The following is a 6,665-nucleotide window of genomic DNA, read 5'->3' as shown; positions in this document are numbered from 1 at the left end:
GCAAAGTAGGCATATCGGTATAAAAGTCCACATTTTTCAAACATGGGATGTTTCCAGTCTCCAATTTGTTTATATAAATAAAATCAAATGACATAAAACGATTTTAGTAATCTTCCAAACAACTTCAAAAACGATTTAAAAGACTAACAAACTAACACAAAACCCATACGTGCGGCCATCTTGGAAATTTATGACAAGCACAAAATAATGACACAAAACTGTATAGGTCCCTGACAAGAAATTCCCTGGAGTACATAAAATTGTTTCATGTGTCTTGTTCAACTCAGTGCTTCTTTCTTATTGCATAATTTACACTTAAATCAATAATTCATTTATTCAAGGCCAACTGACTTATTTCAATTACCACATAATGTCACATTGTAACGATCGGCCCAATCGGTCGAGTTTACATGGATTAATATTGGGGTCAGATTATACTGTGTGAGCAGCTATGAGTGTTTAAAAAGACGATACAGACAACAGAAATGAATAAATAAGGTATATTTACAATAATCACAAGGAACTTAAAACAACACAATAAAACTAGAAAAACTTAGGCTGTTTAAAAGCAGGGAGTCCATTTTCACCACACCATAAAACAGTCCTTAAGAGTCCTAGTAACGTGCTGAAAGTCCCAATGTGAAAGTGTCCACCGGTGTATATACAAAGTCCACAGAAGTGTTGATCCAAGTGAAGTTGGTGTGAAGTTAAGGTGAAGCACTGGAAAGGTAAGTCCAAGAAATAACTCCTCAATCCAGCTTGTGGGTGATCACGTTTGTAATGAGCGGGGCTGATTGTTTGCCATGCTGCCTCCTTTATGCTGGCTTACTTCCTTGTTCCTGTCATGTGATCAGTCACATGACAGGCAGACCCATACACATTTAAAGACATACACACATTAAATAGATAAGAGGAATAAAATGGACTAAAACACATGTAAACCAATTAAAACTCTATTATACCTAAAATCATTGTAATAAATAGAGTGGTAAAACATGCATTTATGTGACAGTGTTACAACATTAACATTTAGTTACATTTTAATAACCTTAAAATTAAGTGTTTTTACTGCAATAGTTCATCCTCTCTTTTCTTCAACTGAAATAGATAAATACCAGGGAAAGGATTTTTAGCTTACTCTGATTTAGTTTACACTAAAGTCTTATCTCACATACTATTTAGGCTGGCCCCATCCTTGTCTATTTAAGTTTCCTATTTCCTAAGTCCTTGCTAAAAATGTTTTATTTTCCTTAGTGTATTGAATACTGTGATATGTTAAACTTTTAATGGGCGGTTTTATATTTTCTTCTGGTTTATTTTTGTGTATGTGTGTTATTCTTGCTTTTCTGTAAAGCACTTTGGTCAGCCTGGGGGCTGTTTGAAATGTGCTATACAAATAAAATTGAACTTGAACTTGAATTTGAACTATTTAGGATGGATAGAATGTTAATTAGGAATGTTTTTATATGACAGTGCATTGTAAAATAAATAATAATTAAAAAAAAAATAATAATGCAGTAACACAGAGAAGATTAAAGGCATGACTACCATATTAATAGAAGTTGGATAATGGTTGTGTGTGTGTGTGTGTGTGTGTGTGTGTGTGTGTGTGTGTGTGTGTGTGTGTGTGTGTGTGTGTGTGTGTGGATTTTGGGGGTCCCAAGCTTGGCAGACTTGTGTCTTGTATGCATCTCAAACTCTATTTAAAGTAAAATTACTACTATTAGTACTACTACTACCACTACACCTATTATTATTATTATTATTATTTTATTATTATTATTATTATTATTATTTTAAATTGTGTTTATCTATTTATCACAAACTGAGTTTATATCTACACTGTAAAAAACAACCTATAGAATCTACTCAATAAAATTGAGGTAACAATTTGCACTCACTTTGTTTGGGTAGATTCTATCTTATATATTTGAGTAAAGTATACCTAAATTTAACAGCCATGGTAAACTAAAAAAAATTAGGTAAGGTCTACCTAATATTTCTCATTATATCACATAACTAATTACTTATAAAAATTGAGTAATATTAACCCTATTGTAAGCAAGCAACAGTTCATCTACTAAATTATTATTAATAATGTTTAGCCAAAAGGAAAAATTAAACATTACTTATTCAGGGAAGGTTGAATTTATATAAAAATGGTCAGACACAGGAGATTGCATCAATTGCTTTTTTTATTGATCAAATAACATTTTGTATTTTTAAACATTTAAAACTAATTAAAGTACAAAATATCCCTTACAATAAATTAAGTGAAATACAACATCATAATGTAGCATAAATCATTTTGAACATATTCCATTCAAAAATTAGATGTCAAAACATACATTAGAAGCAAGACTCAAATACTGTTTCTTCATGTTATCATTTCAAACGATATGTGTTTAGATTTAATGTGTGGCTACAATACTTGCAACTCTAGAAAATAAAAGGAGACTAAAATGAGAGGAGAAACTGATCTCTTTTACCTCAAAAGACTAGCATTCTATATAGATACAAACATTTAAATTTCATTTAAAACTAATTAAAGGGTTAGTTCACCCAAAAATGAAAATTCTGTCATTTATTACTTACCTTCATGTCGTTCCACACCCGTAAGACCTTCGTGGATTTTCGGAACACAAATTAAGTTGAAATTTTAGTTGAAATCCGATGGCTCCATGAGGCCTTCATAGGGAGCAATGACATTTCCTCTCTCAAGATCCATTAATGTACTAAAAACATATTTAAATCAGTTCATGTGAGTGCAGTGGTTCAATATTAATATTATAAAATGACGAGAATATTTTTAGTGGGGCAAAAAAACAAAATAACGACTTATAGAGTGATGGCCGATTTCAAAACACTGCTTCAGGAAGCATCGGATCGTTATGAATCAGTGTATCGAATCATGAATCGGATCGCGAGTCCAACCCGGCAAACGGCTGAAATCACGTGACTTTGGCGCTCTGAACTGCAGAATCAACACTGATTCAGAAAGCATCGGAGCATTGTGAAACAGTGTTTTGAAATCGGCCATCACTATATAAGTCGTTATTTTGTTTTTTTTTGGTGCACCAAAAATATTCTTGTGGCTTTATAATATTAATATTGAACCACTGTACTCACATGAACTGATTTAAATATGTTTTTAGTACATTATTGGATCTTGAGAGAGGAAATGTCATTGCTCCCTATGTAGGCCTCACGGAGCCATCGGATTTCAACTAAAATACCTTAATTAGTGTTCTGAAGATTAACAAAGGTCTTACGGGTGTGGAACGGCATGAGGGTAAGTAATAAATTACATTATTTTCATTTTTGGGTGAACTAACCCTTTAAGTGCAAAAAAGTACAGACGGCTCATTCCACATCTGGTGGGTCCTCAACTGCGGGATTGTGAATAACCACCAACTTCATTATTTCATTTGTGTGGCCTTCAAGTTCATTCTCCTGTTGAAAAAAACAAACAAAAAATATGTTTTTATGTTAGTTCAAGCAAATTAGCATGCTGTTTGATTACAGTTGTTTTCTTGGTTGATGCCAATTGTTTGATCACAAGCAGGATTTCTGTATTAATCAGCACTTCAATATAAATGGGTAACAAATAAAAATCAAAACCCAAATTCTTCACCTGAGTATCCCAAAATGAAACAATTATTAATTTAACAATGTTTAATTAATTAAATAAACAATGTTTGCAGCATCCAATTTAGACAAACGGAAGCTGAAAGGGATAGTTCACCTAAAAATTATGTTTATCTGTTTACCCCCAGGGCATCAAAGATGTAGGTGACTTTGTTTCTTCAGTAGAACACAAATTATGATTTTTATCTCCAACCGTTGCCGTCTGTCAGTCAAATAATGGGAGTGAATGGGAACACCAACAATAAGAGTAAAAAAAAAAAACATGCACAGACAAATCCAAATTAATTTATATTTATATAATTTTTTACCTCTAAAATACCACTATGTCCAACTGCGTTCAGCATTCGGTTAGTGATGTCTGATCGCGCTCTGACAATGGCAGTAATGTCTAGCACTCTTTGAAGTATATGCGCAAGACATCACTGCCGTTGTCAGAGCGCAATCAGACCTCACTAACCAAGTGCTGAACGCAGTTGGACATAGTGGTGTATTCGAGGTAAAAAATTATATAAATACTGTTCGGTTTCTCGCACAAACTGATCGTTTCGTGTCTTAGCCGCAGAGTTTAATTTGGATTTGTCTGTGCATGTTTATTTGACTCTTATTGTTGTTGTTCCCATTCACTCGCATTATATGACTGACAGAAGGCAACGGTTGGAGTTAAAAATCATCATTTGTGTTCTACTGAAGAAACAAAGTCACCTACATCTTGGATGTGCTGGGGGTAAGCAGATAAACATCAAATTTTCATTTTTGGGTGAACTATCCCTTGAAGCATGCTTGCTTGACACGTTACACCTAATGAAGTTAATTTTCTTGTCTCACAGCATGTTTGAGCCTCTGTAAAAAAACAATGAGGTTTGTTCTTGTGTCAAGCAAGTAAGTTTGAACTTCTCTAGGTTTGTTGATCAATGTGTATATGAGATTAAAAGTCTACATTAAATTTGTGCATCTAAATCTGTGAGTAGAAATCAATGTCAAGTATTTTCACTGTGATTGTTTTTTAATGATCTGAGCTTATTATGTGACTTTTAGTTCTATGTTAAGCAAGTTTACATGATCTTTGACCTGAAAATCACAACTTTTAATTTTTTGTTAGACTTAATACATGATGTAACTACAGAAGAGTCAAGTTTTAAATAGGAAAAATATCAAAACTCTTTGGTCTTTTTTTGAGTGAGATGCTAGCGATCTAATCAGATTCTATGAACTATGCTAAGCTAAAAGTGGTACCGCCTGACCCGAAGTTCAGCTGAATGGATTTGAAAATAAAAAATGAGCATTTTCAAAAGTGTTTCTTTAATTTGCTTGTTTTGCTTTTGTCTATTTACATATTTTTTAAGTTCAGTGTGTTGAGAGTTTTCATTTTTATTTTTTGTGAAATGAGATAAAAACAGAAAGATACCTCATTTACAGTGCTCAGGAGAGGATGCATCTTGGTACCAAATGCTCCTCCTTTGGCATGCATCAACTGCAGAAAGACGTGGTGTGCACCCATCAAGATTCATCATAAATGTCTCCTCCAAGGAGCCTGTTGTTATACGTCGGAATTCCTCTTTGATCTAGTAAATCAGTAAAAGGACAACACAAAAATACAATAATTTTCTCAATTTGAGTCACTGATTATAAGGTTTGAAACCAATTTTAATTAAACAAATGAGACGAACAACAGTTCTTGACAAAAAAATAAAAAATAAACTAACAAACATCCTTACCTGAGCCTTACTGAACAATCCAGGCCACCTGAAGTTAACTTGTCTTGATAACTGCTATGAATTCTTCTTTAATTCTTCTTCTAGATTCATCTGCGGCAGAAAAAAAAAAAATGTCAGAAACAGGATATTGAAATTATTAGATTATCACACTCCTGTAAAATGAATTGTACATAATTTATATTCATATCCATTTATATGTTCCATATTTTGCTAAATAATTCCACCAACTAACTTAGAAATTATGTGTTAGGTATTTGAAAATCCAAGTTAACTCAAACAATTGATTTATATATATCAATTATAAAAACATTACAACTGTTATTTACAGATCACATAAGGAGCATAAAAAATACATATTTTCAATCCTTTGCTTTTTGTTGTTAGCAGAGCACATGCTAATGGCTGCATATTAATGCTAACCATGTGCTCAGTCAGAGGCTGATTAACGTTAGCTGTAATGCCAAATTTATAAACTTAATTATTACGAATGAAGCACATTGCTCAAACACAGGAATAGGAAGATGCACGCACTTATACAAACAACTATTTCAAACATAAGCTAATTAACGTTGACAATAAATTTGGATCTTATAAATCCCGAAACACTTTTTTAAAACAGACATTAAATTAAAAACGCCCACGGAAAGGGAAACGTATACGTTAAATCTGTAAATGATAATAGTAATATGGCTTTTATAAATTGATCTTTTCTAACACAAAACTCAATATCAACAGATAAATGCAAGAAAACTTTAATAGTAGTTATCTAGCATACCACATCGACAGCTTTACTGCTATTTTTCTGCTCCGAACGCCATCAACCGTCCATTTCTCTCTCTCTCTCTCTCTCGTCACTTGCTCAAGTTCAACTCACGTGTAACAGCTTTGCTGTGCACGAATTTCAGCCATGTACATTACAGTAATGGAAGCTATATTTAAATCATAAACGTAGATGTTTACTCGCATTCGCAGGGGCAAGTAACGTTACTGGACAATGTATTCCGCTTCCAATGCTAACTTGACTGACAACTATAACATGTCAATCTGTCACCAGACTGTGGTGCGACAACAGAGACAGAGAAATGACTATTCTTCTGGTAGATTTTAACGTTAAACAGCTTAACATTTGCATTCATGATGATATCAACAAGTTAAATAAAAACTTACCTGTAGGTTCACCAATCATTGTTCCGCCACCGTCAATGACATGGAAAATGGTGACTCCCGTGATTCCCGCCTGGATGTTGACGCATGCGCACTTTGCGGTGCCAAAGCTAATATTTAGGGGTAAATTTTACTTAT

At 33.3% G+C, this 6,665-nt stretch overlaps 1 long non-coding RNA gene across 1 annotated transcript; it reads right to left on the bottom strand.

Annotated features, from left to right (window-relative positions):
- Nucleotides 1-3,284: 3,284 nt before the first annotated feature.
- LOC137037083 (uncharacterized) lies at nt 3,285-6,203 on the bottom strand. Its single transcript, XR_010897245.1, has 4 exons — nt 6,139-6,203; nt 5,364-5,453; nt 5,054-5,210; nt 3,285-3,453 (listed from the first exon to the last, which is right to left on the bottom strand). It is a non-coding gene; the product is annotated as an uncharacterized lncRNA (long non-coding RNA).
- Between the last annotated feature and the right edge of the window lie 462 nt (nt 6,204-6,665).

The sequence above is a fragment of the Chanodichthys erythropterus genome, chromosome 15 (genome assembly GCF_024489055.1).
Source record: "Chanodichthys erythropterus isolate Z2021 chromosome 15, ASM2448905v1, whole genome shotgun sequence".
NCBI classification, from domain to species: Eukaryota; Metazoa; Chordata; class Actinopteri; order Cypriniformes; family Xenocyprididae; genus Chanodichthys; species Chanodichthys erythropterus.
The sequence above is the reverse complement of the archived record's forward strand: the minus strand, read 5'-3'. Positions and strand labels throughout refer to the sequence as shown.